Below are 14975 nucleotides of genomic sequence, written 5' to 3'. Positions count from 1 at the left end.
TCTGCATTCAATTGGGTCACCTCTCTTTGGAATGCGCATAGATATGGATCTCTTCCTATCAGTCAGTCAGATAGTTGTCTTCCAAATTTCTTGGCAGAGATGAATGAGTGCTTCCTGTGCCGCGTCACTTTCTTGAAAGCTTTCCATTTTTATTCCATCAATTCCTGATGCCTTGTTCTTTGCCAATTCCGTCAATACACCTTGGACTTCCTCCTTCAGTATCATTGGATCTTGATCACATGCTACCTCTTAAAATGGTTGAACTGTAACTATTTTCTTTTGGTACAGTGACTCTGTGTATTCTTTCCATCTTCTCTTGATGCTTTCTGCATCATTCAATAATTTGCCCAGAGAATCTTTGAATAATGAAGGTTGATGCTTAAATTTTTTCTTCAGTTCCCTCAGCTTGAGAAATGCTGAGTGTTTTGGATTTTGTGTTCTTCCTTTTTGGTATTCTGATTCCAAATCTTTGCACATTTTTTGTAATATTTGGCTTTATCTTCTCGAGCTGATCTTTGAAATTTTCTGTTCAGCTCTTGGACCTCCTCATTTTCTTCCATTTGCTTTAGCATCTCTGCGCTGGAGAGCAAGTTTCAGTGTCTCTTCTGACATCGATTTTGACCTTTTTCTTCTTTCTTGTCTTCTTAATGACTTTTTGCTTTCTTCATGTATGGTGTTCTTGATGTTCTTCCACAACTCTTCTGGTCTTCAGTCTTTAGTGTTTAATGTATCATATCTGTTCTCCAGATGATCTCTAAAATCAATGGGATATATGAAGGTCATATTTTGGCTTTCGTGAACTTGTTTTCATTCTCTTCAGCTTCAGTTTGAATTTGCATACGAGTAATTGATGGTCTGTTCCACAGTCTGCCCCTGGCCTTGTTTTTACTGATGATGTGGAGCTTTTCCATTGTCTCTTTTCACAGATGTAGTCAATTTGATTTCTATGTATTCCATCTGGTGAGGTCCATGTGTATAGTCATTTCTTAGGCGGTGTAAAGAAGGTATTTGAAATGAACAAATCATTGGTTTTGCAGAATTCTATCATGTGTTCTCCAGCATCATTTCTGTCACCAAGACCATATTTTCCAACTACTGATCCTTCCTCTTTGCTCACAATCTTTGCATTCTGATCACCAGTAATGATCAAAATGTTTTGATTTTATGTTTGATCAATTTCAGATTGAAGAAGTTGGCAGAATTCTTCTATTTCATCCTCACTCGCTCTTGAGATTGGTGTGTAAATGTGAATAATAATGATATTAACTGGTTTTCCCTGTAGGCGCATGGATATTATCCTATCACAGATAGCGTTGTATGTCATAACTGATCTGGATATGTTCTTTTTGACAATGAATGCAACACCATTCCTCTTCAATTTGTCATTCCCAGCATAGTAAACCATGTGGTCGTCAAATTCAAAATGGCTAATAGCTGTCCATTTCAGCTCACTAATTCCTAAGATATTGATGTTTATGCGTTCCATTTCATTGTTCACAACTTCCAATTTTCCCAGATTCATACTTCGTACATTTCATGTTTCAATTATTAATGGATATTTACAGCTGTTTCTCTTCATTTTGAGTTGTGCTTCATCAGCAAATGAAAGTCCTGCGGGTTTTTCTCCTGTGTGCTTTACACCATTCACGTCATCATGGTCAACTCCACTTTGAGGAGGCAGCTCTTCCCCAGTTGCATTTTGAGTGACTTCCAACCTGAGGGGCTCATTTTGCTGCAGTATATCTGACAGTGTTTCTCTGCTATTCATAAGGTTTTCAGTGACTAAACATTCGGAGGTAGTTCATCACTCTTTCTTCCTAGTCTGTCTTTGTCTGGAAGCTCATCTGAAACCTGTCCACCATGGGTGACCCTACTGTTATTTAAAATACTGGTGGCATAGGTTTCAGAATCAAAGCAACTCACAAGCCACCACAGTATGACAAACTGACAGATCAGTGGTGGTGGGTCATGTTGGCATCCCTTAAAAAGCACAATGTACTGTCTTCAGGAGGGAAAGTTTTCCTACTTTAGCCACAAATAGTTGTACATTTCCAAAGTTATCACAATCAAGACCCAAAGGCTTCAATGTAGTTTATATAATAAGCTTTCTAGAAAAATACCATCCTGGTTTTGCTTTTCTTGAAAAGGCCTCCTTAAAAAATGAAACACAGTAAGTTCAGATATTTATAGCTTTCAGTTTGCATGTGATAAAAATCATTAGGTTTTGTGGTGCTAGGCTAAACAAAAAATGAGATAACACTTGCTTGATGCAATGTTTTATTTCTGACAAGAAGGGTCTGTCATAGATCATTGGCATATCCACAGTTATATTGTTTTACTATTACAAATTTGGGACTAATTTCAGGCTACATGTTCTTTTTTTATGAAAAACTTTTTATTGTCAATTGAATGAAGGTTTACAGACAAGATCATCAGTTTTTCATTCAACAAATCCTACACTTTGTTTCATCTCAATAATTGCAATCGCCTCCATGCAACAACAGTTATTCTGCTTCCTCCCTGTGGCTCCTATTTGCATTCAACCACCTTCCCCTTCCCATATCTTCTCAATTTTGTCCATAGGAAAAGTTGCCCTTTTGATTTGAATGACTGACCATTCCATGGTGAGCATAGTTTACTGGAGTTGTTGCCTCCACCCACCCCCAAATACCTATCTACTGCTTGGCTGAAACCTGAGCCAAGAGGATGAGTTCCTTTCCAGATACGATGGATAGTTGAGGGCCAGAGTCTCAGGTTCCCCCAATCTCTTTCTGATCAGTAAGCTGGGTCGTTTTTGTTTTTTAACTTTTGTCTTGCTCATATCTTCTCCCACTCTATCCAAGACCCTCTAGTGTGATCACTTTCAAAGCTCTCGGTAGTGGTAGCCAGGGACAGTCTAGTTATTTGGGTCTCAGAGCTGTGGAGACTGATGTTCACATGTCCCATCAGCTTAATTGATTACATTCTTACTACTCTTCTTTCTTCCGAACATGGAAAGACTAACACCTGCAACTTAGATGTGTCCTCATGAGTTTTCAAGATCCCAAGTGCTACTCACTAAAGGAGGATGTAGAACATTATCTTTGTCAACTATGTTATGTCATGGTGTCCCCTGAGAGTATGATCCTGAGTCCCCAGGCCTAGCAACTCATTGTCTAAGATGCTTGATGATATCTAAGACGTTTTTATCCTTTTGCCTACTTATGCTTCACCACATTCATAGTTGTATTTGCAAGAATACATGTACAAGTATTCTCTTTCAAACTTTTATGTATTTGTGAGATATATAATTACATATCCAATTCTTCCTACCCTACCCATTCAACCTATGTCTCAGTCCATGTATCGACACGTAGAACACTGTAGTTCCAAGGTTGTATTTTTATCACTGTTAACCTCTATCCTCTTTAGCTCATACATACCTCCCTGTGACTTCATTATCTTCTTCATTCTTCTGCCACTCTCCCTCTTCTTGTATATTGCCCTCCCCCTTCTTGCATATTGGTCTTCCTGTCATGCTAGATAAAGTGTGACTATCCTCTAGCTAATGAATTATTCTCTCTTCCCTCCTACCCCTGCAACCATCAAAGAATGTTTGTTTTAGTATGAAATATTTTCTTAAGTTTTTACAATAATGGTCTCATGAAATATCTGTCCTTTTGTGATTTATTAATTTATTTCAGCATAGTGTTGTTCACCAGGTTCATCCATGTTATGAGGTGTTTCACAGATTCATTGCTATTCTTCAGAGTCTTGTAGTATTCTGTTGTGTGTATATGCCAAAGTTTGTTTATCTATTCTTCCACTGGTGAGCATTTAGACTGTCTCCACCTTTTGCTATTGTGAATAGAGCTGCAATTAACATCCGGCAGGCTACATATTCTTAAATGCTTAAAATCTGCTTAGAAATCTGAACTTAGAAATTAGCTTAGAACTCTGAACTAATATGGATGTTGTTGTTAAGTGCCATTGAGTCAATTCCAACTCATAGCAAGCCTGTAGAGGGTTTCTGAGACTGTAAATCTTGCAGGAGCAGAAAGCCTCATCTTTCTATTGCAGAACAGCAGAGGGGCTTAAACTGTTGACCTTGTGGTTCACAGCCCAGTGTACCCTACAATCACCATACTCCCTAATATGGATATCTCTTGGAATGTAATGGTAGCTCTATCTTTCACTTATCTACCACTAAGAAAAAGTTTAGTTTATAAGTTTACAAAGATATTTAGTTCATCTTTCAAAATCAGTTTTCAAATATTGGATTAAGAAGAAAATCTGATGGGTAGTGGATATATTTAAAGGAATTTCAGAAAATAAAATGTATGGTGACCAGAATGACATTTTTTCATTTTCTAAATGAAAATTAGTATTAGTATTTGATTCCACAGACATATGGGGCTATGTCAACTGAAGAGTGAAAAAGGCACATTTTGTTAAACAGCATCTAATAGTTCCTTACATCTTACCATTATTTGGATTTACTGTTAGCAACCAAGCCAGTTAACTTCAGTTGCCTGGAACATTTAATAAACTTGTATAAATTTGAACACTGCAAAACCTTAGCAATTCATTTTACTTATGTTTATCCTATAAATCATTTATCTATGTGTGTTGTTGCTGTTGTTGTCAGGTGCCATCGAGTCGGCACCGACTCATAGCGACCCCATGCACAGCAGAATGAAACAATATCTGATCCTGGGCCAACCTCACTACTGCTGCCACACTTAATGTTATCAATGATGCCACCTGGCTGATCCATCTCAATGGGGGTCTTCCTCTTTTTCTCTGACCCTCCATCTTATCCAGCATAACATCCTTCTCCAGTAACTGTTCCCTCCTGACAATATGTCCAAAGAATGAGAGACGGAGCTTAGCCATCCTGGCCTCCAAGGACCCAGTGAGTGAATTCTTATTTGGATGTATTTATATCTTAATGGATTCAACTATTTTGTTCAGATAACCTCACAGATCTCATGTTCAAAGATGATTTGGGGTAAAGATAAATTAAAAGGTAAAAAAGATTCATGTGTTTGTACAGCAGATGTATATAATAGGTGTTAAACCACGCAGAGTGATACTGAACTTATGTCTTTCATATGGCCATATGAAACCTGGCATGTATTTGCAAAGTCAGTGAAAAAGTTTCCACAATGGTTTCTTTAAGTTTTATTTACAAAAATATTTAGGATTTTTAAAATAAAATTTCTCTTTACTTTTTAAAAAAGATGAAATACCAATATAAACTATATTTTCATATCTTAATAAGTACATACTTGAAGACCTATTTCTATAAAGGAGCCTTTAGAGGTAGGAAAGAAAAGTTTTGAAAGCCCATTGTCCTGTAAAATGCAGTGCTGTGTGGTGGAAAGGGTTCCAACATGGCTCTGCCCTCAACTTATTAGCTATATGACCATAAGGTAGTTACTTACCTTTTGTGAACATAAACTTTTTTATCTTTAAAATGGATACAATGCTCATATTCTAATAGGCACTTAATTCATGGGGGCTCCCTCCTTTCCCTTTTTATAACTAAATTGAAAGTTACTAATTCCTAAACTTGGGGTGATTTATACAACTGCCTAACCATTGCTCACAGTTGTCTCACAAACACTTCAATGCATGTCTGGTAGAATTAATATTTTTTGTAGTTTTTGTTGTTGTTGTTATGTGCCATGGGGTCGATTACAACTCAGAGTGACCCTGTACAAGGTTTCCGAGGCTGTAAATCTTTACTAGAGCAGAAAGCGTCATCTTTCTCCCACGGAAACCGCTGGTAGTTTCGAACTGTTGACTCTGAGATTAGCAACCCGATTCGGTACCGTTATTTATTTATTGTCTTCCTAGAATGTGAAGCTACCTTTTTGGTACTGAGTTAAGTTTGAAGGAAGAGATATAGTATGTGGATTAAAAAAAAAAAAAAAAGCTGCTACAAAATCATGGAAACCTTTATTAAACATAAATGTCAAACGACAACATAAAACTGTGCATCTATTGTTTCTTAACATCTCCTCTATCTAGGTCTATACACTTCTGAAAGTGGTATTTACCTTTTTAAATTTTTTCAAGAAGAATTCTGTCCCCTTTGATTTATACCCCATCAAAAAGGCAGTTTGGGCATCATCAGGGGACTCAAGTCCTGTTACTTTTAAAATGATGAATTTAGGGACCAACAAGAAGTTCAGGGCTATAGAATGGATGGGGTAAAGTTTCCTAAAGAAATTTCCCTAGGATAGTCCTTGTACTCTTTTTTGCTGGGGAATGCTTCTATTTTTTACTTTTGGGAATTGGAGTACTGGTGTGGTGCTGTAAAATAAGCACCGGACTGCTAATCACAAGGTTGGCACTTCAAAATCGAGCACCAGCTGCTCCTTGGAAACTCTATATAAGGTTCCTATGAGTTGAAACATACTCAGTGGCGCTTAACAATAACAACAGGAGTAAGGAATTAGAGTTAGGACTATGGCTGGGTCTAGATTAGGCCTAGGATTTCATTTAGTGTTACAGTTATGGTTAGAAGTAGGGTTCATGTTAGGAGTGGGAGTTGACCTAGGACTAAGAGTAAGGCATGGTCTAGGTTTAGGGTTGCAGTTAGATTTATTTCTATTTTTTTGAAACCTATTTGATTTCCTCTTCATTTGGAAATTCTGTAACTACATTATTCTTGTATTTTATTTGATTTTTTTTTTTTTTATGTGTGTGTGTGTGTTGTAACTGGTGTCTCTGGTTCCTTATTTCAATCTTGTAGGTTTACTTTGGATAGTTCTGTGATTCAATGGCACTTAACAACAACGACAACAACAATATCTGGGTTGAGTTATGGGTGATACTGCCATGTATGTCAGTTTCAGGTTGTCATCTGTTGTTGTTAGTTCTCTGTCCAAAGAATTCCCTTTAGTATTTCATGTAAGGTTGGTCTGGTTTTTACAAGTTCTTTTAATTTATGTTTATCTGAAAATGTCCTAATTTCACTATTACAGCTGATAGACAATTTTGCTGGGCATATGATTGTTGGTTGGCCATTTTTTTCTTTTAAAGATTTCTATATATATCATCTTTGTATGGCACTGGTGGGTTAATGTGCTGGACTGCAAGGTCAGTTTGAACTGCAAGATCAGTGGTTCAAGCTCACCAGAAGTTCCCCAGAAACCCTATACAGGGTATTAATTAGTCTTCCTTGTAATGGAATGGATATTATACAATCACAGACAATGTTGCACTTCAAGCCAGATCTTGAAATGTTATTTTTGCTGCTGAATGTGATGCCACTTCTCTTCAATTTGTCATTTCTGGCATAGTCAACCATGTGGCTGTCAGATTCAAAATGACCATTACTAGTCCATTTCAGTTTACTAATATGTTGATGTTTATTCTTTCCATTTCATTTTTGACAACTTCTAATTTTCCTAGATTCATACTTCTGACCTTCCATGTTCTGATTATTAATGAATGTTTACATTTGTTTCACTTGGTTTTAAGTTGTTCCCCATCAGCAAACTGAGATACTAATAGTTACATACTATTTGCGTCATCACAGTCAACTCTAATTTGAGGAGCCCCTCTTTTCTCAGCTGTATTTTGAATGCTTTCCATACTGAGGGGCTCATTTTCCAACAGCACATCTAACAATATTCTGGTGCAGTTCATCATGTTTCAATATTCAATATTCTGATGCTCTCTGACAGTGTTCCACTGCTATTCATAAAGTTTTCAATGACTAAATATTTGGAAGCAGTCCATCTCTCCTTCTTCCGAGCCTTAGTCTTCCTAGTCTGGAATCTCCTCTGAAACCTGTCCACCATGGGTGACCCTCCTGATGTTTAAAATACCAGTGGCATAGCTTCCAGAATCACAGAAACACGCAAGCCACCACAGTACTGCAAACTGACAGACAAGTGGTAAACATTAAGAATAGTACCAGAATATTGTCAGATATACTGCCAGAAGATGAGCCCCTCAGTTGGAAGACACTCAGAGTATGACTGGGAAGAAGTACCTCCTCAAAGTAGAGATGACAGTGATAATGCAAATGCAGTAAAGTTTTGGGGATCTTTATTTGCTGACGGGGCACATCTCAAAATGAAGAGGAACAGCTGTAAACATTCATTAATAATTTGAACATGGAATGAACGAAGTTTGAATCTAGGAAAATTGAAAGTTTTATCATCATAAAGAATATTTCAAGATCTATCTTGAAGTATAATTCTGTCTGATTGTTTAATATCTATATCCTTACAAGGAATATCAATTAATATCCCTATTATTCAAATTTATGCATAAACCACTAAAGTCAGTGATGATGAAATTGAAGAATTCTACCAACTTCTTCCATTTGAAATTGATAAAACATGCAATCAATATGCATTGATAATTACTAATGATTAGAATTCAAAGGTTGGATACAAAAAGGAAGGATCAATAGTTAGAAAATATGGCCTTGGTGATAGAAACATTACTGGAAATCACATATAGAATTTTGTAAGACCAATGACTTCCTCGTTGCAAATACCTTTTAAAAATAGCATAAAAGACAATTATACACGTGGTTGTCACCAGATGAAATACAAATAAATCAAATAGACTATTTGTTGAAAGATGATATGGAAACACTCCATATCAAAACAATCTGAAGAAACAGTCCTTACTCTATCATTCCTATCACCATAGTCCATTTGGAATGTATGGCAAATGTCCCAAATGTCCTATGTTGTTATTGTTATGTGCCGTGGAGTCGGTTCAAACTCATAGCGACCCTGCACAGGGTTTCCGAGGCTGTAAATCTTTACGGGAACAGAAAGTCCCATATTTCTCCCATGGAACAGCTGGTAGTTTCAAACTGCTGACCTTGCGGCTTGCAGCCCGATTCGTAACCACTACGTTACCAGAGCTCCTTAAATGTCCTATATCAAAACCCTATTACCTCAAAACTTTTTTTCTTCATTTTACCATACGTTTCATTACTAAAATCACATGGTATCAACAAAATATTCAAACCAGAAAATGATTCAGCCATGAATGCTTAATATTATTTAATAGGCATAGTGTAGAAGTGATATCACTGTGCAAGGAATTCTTATTAAGATATCATTGATCTACTTGGACACATACAAAAGAACTTTTACATGTGCAATCCAATAGACGATTACTTTCTTCAGTTTGTGCAAACACTCTTACTATCCTTTTCCAAAGAATTCCATCACCTTCAATATAAACTTACTTCTCTCTAAATTTCTCATCTAACTTTTATAGTTGCTAGTGTCAGTTATTTAAAAGAGCACAATGCTCAAGACAGTCATACTTTACTAATTACGCCAAGCTATTGTTTGGTTCAAAGAAGACTTTAGAGGATAATTTCGTTTGATGCTTAAAGTTTGAAGATTATCAATAGTCAAGGGATTTCATAATCCAGAAAGTCTGGATTCCATTGAAATTTTGAAATTCTGATGTACATTTTCTCCATTTTACCAAGATTCTTCAATAAAATGTTCAGTAATGGTAATCCTTGTGTAGTGTTGGAGGATCAACACTGGCCCACTAATCAGAAGGTCTGTGGTTTAAACCCACCAGCTGCTTCTCAGAAACCCTATACACGGTCACTGTAAATCAGAACTAACATGATGGCACTTAACAACAATGACAACGGTAGTCGGACACCATCGAATTCTTCTGGCCTTATGGCATAGGAGGCAGTTATTCATGGGGCAACCAAACATGCATTCTGTTTCCTCTTTTGATTACTGATCCCTTCCTTTCTTATCCTGTTGCATGGAGATCAACTGTGGTAGCTTGGGTAGCTGCTTGAAAATAAGTCCTTTATTCTAACATTATTAATTTTTGGCACAGAACATTGCATTGCTGCCCTTACGATGAAAGACTGCAGTAAAGTTTATGTCTGGCTGAAAAAAGTACTCTGGAACCAGAGACACAGAATTTAGAGTCAGCACTCAAAGAAATTCTTAAGATAATGAGATTTGACACCTTTTATGACTGGAGGGCACTTATTAACAACATCAAATCTCTTCTTTTAGCATTACATTTTCCCCTTCTGGTGTCTTAGCTCTCTATTCAATTTACTCAGCTACACAACCCTCTTTTATATGTCATTAAATTTCATACTGATAATGATATCACAAAGCTGTTTCCAGTGCTATTTGTATTTACAGTGAGATGTTTGAAAGAAATGTCTCCAAGATTAAAGGAATAAATTTAAAAGAGAGGGAGTTCAGGTTTCTTTAAGAGGGTTTGAGGAAGATGCAGCATGGAGGGGCTCATGTTGAACTTTACAACCACACTACTGAGGTAACTGTTCTGCCGGCACACAGGGCCACTTGACAGAATAGGTCAGAGTGGTAACTCTGAAATGAAAGAAGAAACCAACACTAATGTTATGAAGGTACACGCCAATGTCTACAGCCAAGGGGGAAATCAACAGAATTTAAGAATAAGAATTCAGGTCCATCATTCCATATCTCCTTCAGTTTGTCCCTTCCCTAACCCCAGCCTCCCATTCAGGTTACATAAACAAAAACATATTTAGCTAAAAAAGAAGGTATTCAGAACATAAACCACAACTAGAGTTTTATTTGATCAATATAAAATTTGAATGTATTTTTCTTTGTGTTGTGTTTCTTTTTAACAATGATACCTTATCAAGAAGTCACAATAGGAAAGACTGTACCCTTAAGAACACAATCCTAAGGACTAAGCCATGAATCCCATCCATAGTTACCCATTTGCAATTGACATGTATTGTGCTAGTGCCTCAAATGTTTATTTAGTCTTCTTATTTTCTAATTTTTATGTGCTTACTATTTGTTGGAGTCCTGTTGTGGCACTTGACCTCACCAGCTACTCCTTGGAAACTTGTACAGGATCTCTATGAGTTGGAATGAGCTTGATAGCCTTAACAAGAACAATTTGTTACCTCTTCAATTACACTGATGGGTGTTGAAGGCTGAGACAAAATTGTATACTTGTTTGTGCATCTCATAGTTCAGTGTTCTAAAAAAAGATACGAGGAGGGACAAATAGACTCCAGAAATCTATGGAGACCAGGTGTGGCGCTGTGGGCTAATGAGTCAGACTGCAAAGTCATCTGAACTGCAAGGTCGGTGCAGGGTCACTATTGGTCAGAATCGACTAGACAGCACTTAACAACAATAACAAGCTCACTCTACAGTGCTCACTAGATAGGATGATCATTATCTTTCACAGTGTACAAAAAAATGACACCAGCCATCCCCCCACAGTACTTTGCTAAGATAGGTTTAATAATTCATTGTAATGGATACATAGAATCAGACACCGTATTCACAGTTATGGGGTTTATTAAGGAAGTTAACAGGTTACAATTCAGAGTCAGAAATGTCCAGGGAACAATTCTTCTAGTCAGGACAACCTCTCCTCAGCTGTGTCCACAGGTAGACCTCTCTTTGGCTTTTGGCCCCTGGGCCTAGCATCTGCTCTGCTCAGCAATGCTGCAAAACTCTTTCAGAGTTGCTGATAAATGCCCACAAGATATACCACTATATTCAGCTCTAGCTCCTTGCAAATAAGTGCCTGGAGACACTCCACTATGCGTGCAACGCTTCTGCACAAAGATATTCAGATTTACTTGCTCTGTGGGCTAGGAAGCCCATCACTCTGTCTTGTGTGCAGGCTCCTAGTTCTGCTGCTGCTATTCCTCCACAGTTTTCTGTCCTTCAGTTCAATGAGCAGGGGACTCAAGGTCCAAAGGATATACTCCACTCCTGGCTCTTTCTTCTTGATGGTAGTGAGAGTCCTGACCTCCTGCTTCTGAGATGGTTAATTTATACCTACATTAGAGCTATCAGATTTTACAATCACAATGAACTCTGTTAACAATTATTCACAACTGAATCATATAATTCTACCAGTGTCCTTTTCCATCTTCTGTTACCCAGACTCATCAGGAAAGGGGTCATTTGGTGGGAATTACAAAGACTAAGACTAGAAGAGATGCATGACATAATTGAATACACCACACAGTGTGAACTTTTATTATTCACTTGTAAAAATCAAGCTATCAATTCATATCACTTAATCAACATTAAATGCTAGGAAGATATGATTTTACTGTAAATCATAAAGTTCAGCAAGCCTTGGATAGAGGCAAAATTACAAGACAAAGGTCTAATTCTCAACAGGACTCAGTTGGATCTATAGCTTAGTGATTTATTTCAATTAGTTTGATTTTAGATACTTTATTCTCGGTTGATCCTTAATAAGGTTGCAAAATAATTGAACCAAAATTTGGTTCTCTTGCATACTTTATATCACTAGGTATACTTTTCTTCAGTATGCGACCCCCTTGATTCCATATTCTCACACTGCTATTCCATATTGAGTTGTAATTTATCATTGCCACCCTCTGTTCCTTCATTATATAACCTTCTTCTCCCACTGTCCCCCTATCTGTAATATAAATTTCTACCTATTGCTCATTTTTGAATTATCATATGGGTTTAATATTAGATCATTTCCTTAAATGTGCAACAAAAAAGTAACAAAAACTCACTGCCATCATATCAATTCTGACTCATCACAACCTGTAGGACTCTGACAAGAGCTGCTACAAAAAATTTCCAAGGCTGTAAATCTTTACTGGGCAAAATGCCTCATCCTTCTCCCATGGAGAAGTTGGTGGGTTTAAAATGTATACCTTCTGATTAGCAGCTATATGTTTAATAAATGTACAACATGTGTTGTTGTTGTTATTGTTAAGTGCCGTCGAGTCAGTTCCAACTCATAGCAACCCTATATATGGTTTCCAAGGAGTGGCTGGTGAGCTTGAATGGCCAACCTTGCTTGCAGTTAAAATCGACTTTGCAGTCTAGCACAATATCCCACAGTGCCACACCAAGACTCCAATGTACAACATAGAAGATAGTATTTCACTAAGGGTAGCCTCGGATATCTATGGATGGGATGGGCTTTATGGACGTTTGTGAATCTCCTGAAATTGTATAATTATTTATTGACTTTTCTGAGGAGAGCATCCAGTACCTTTATAAGATTATCAAAGGGATCTTTTACCCCCAACCTCCTTTAAAACAAAACAAAACAAAAAACACCCAAAAAACTAAGAACTACTATCTAATGGAACAAATTTGAGCCTTGTTTCCTAGGAAACTTAAGAATGTTTTCTGAGATAATGATCCTGCCTTTGTTTTTCCTTATTTGTAACTTAAATCATCCTCATCATTGCTAGTTGTTTGCTTTTACCAACCCATCTTGTGCCTGACACATATCACTTTTTAACAGTCAAAGATTATGTTAATAAAGTAATACTACCCACAAACCACTTCTTATCCATCCCAGAGTAGAACACAAATAGATCACTACCCTGAGAAGATCAGATCTACTTATTTTACTTCCAACAAAGTGAAGGATGACTGTTTTCTGATGAACTGAAGTAGCAGAAACAAAGTACAATATTTTATTTATTTTTACTTTTAGTTGATAGTCTTTTATTAGTTTAAAACAGGTCTAATGTTCAAATATTCATATTACAATGCTATTTCCTTTATCTTTATTCCTTTCCACCACTTATTCAGCCGACTGTTAATAAAATAATTATTTTGTTTTAATCTGAGGGTGTATGTGTGAAGCAATGAGGCTTCAAAACATTTGTTTAAATGTCATTATTTTTAATTCCATTTTCCATCAACTTTCTGAAGCCTCCTCATATATACTCTCTCTTAGGGAAAGAATTTTAACATTTTAAATTACTATTAGGTTTACTGTTCAGAGTTTCATGGTGGTGGTGGCTGTGTGCTTTAGAGTTGGTTCCGACTCATAGTGAACCTGTACAGGGTTTCCGAGGCTGTAAATCTTTACGGGAGCATAGAGCCTCATCTTTCTTCTGTGAAACAGCTGGTAGTTTCGAACTGCTGACCTTGTGGTTCGCAACCCAATTCATAACTACTATGCTACCAGAGCTCCTTCACATAGAATGGTAATGTAGCATTTTATCATCCTGTTAGTGCTGATATTACAACTCAAATTCTAAAAGCACTGTTTTTGCTCATCTCCTCACTAATTATAAAGCAGACAAGGAAATCATCTCAAAGACTCTGCCAACTATCTACCTCAGTGCCCTTTGGTAGATTTTGCTTCAATCTCTATTTTGTGTATAAACTGATTGTCTCAAGTTGCAACCTAAGTTGTCATATGTATATTTTATTTTCAGTGGTGTCATAAAAACACAACAAAGTTTAGTCTTTTGTTAAGCAAGTTGAATAAGTTTGAGACAACTTTTAAGACTGAGCTAAACTGTGAATTCAATGGGAAAATAGTGTTATACCAATAATGAGTTCACAATTTAATGCTTTTCTTCATAATAAATAAGTAGTGCAGAGTTGATAAAATAAATCATTTTTTCTTTAGACAATTAGAATTGTGTCACCTGTATCACCATATTCCCTATAATAGAACATTCTACACATAGCAGATGCTTAAATTGGTAAGAAGCTTATTCCATTTTGGCTGTGTTACTGAGTTGGCCTCAAAGTCAAGGAAATAAAGATTTTCTTTTACTCTACAAATACCTTACTTAGTATTTGCAGTATTTTTAAATTTGATTTTGAGTTAAATATCACTTCTTTAAATAATTTACTCATTTACTTCCCAGTTTTTATCACGGTCTGCTGCTGTTAGTTGCTTACTATTTTCCTGCCCATCTCCCCCATTATATTTGAGAGATTTATAAGGATAGAGATTATGTGCATATGATTACTAGTATTTATCAAGTTGTTGTTGTGACATGCTGTCCAGTCGGTTCCATCCCATAGCGACCCTGTATAGGGTTTTCCAGGAGCAGCTGGTGAGCTTGAACTGCCAACCTTGCAGTTCAAATGGCTTTGCAGTCTGGCACATTAACCCACAGCGCCACACCAGGACTGCATTTATCCAGTAGCAGTCAAGAAATCAAACTATGAATCACATTGAAAACAATCGGC

This window comes from Chrysochloris asiatica, unplaced genomic scaffold, assembly GCF_000296735.1.
Source record: "Chrysochloris asiatica unplaced genomic scaffold, ChrAsi1.0 scaffold00027, whole genome shotgun sequence".
Lineage (NCBI taxonomy): Eukaryota > Metazoa > Chordata > Mammalia > Afrosoricida > Chrysochloridae > Chrysochloris > Chrysochloris asiatica.
This window is presented reverse-complemented; position numbering follows the sequence as displayed.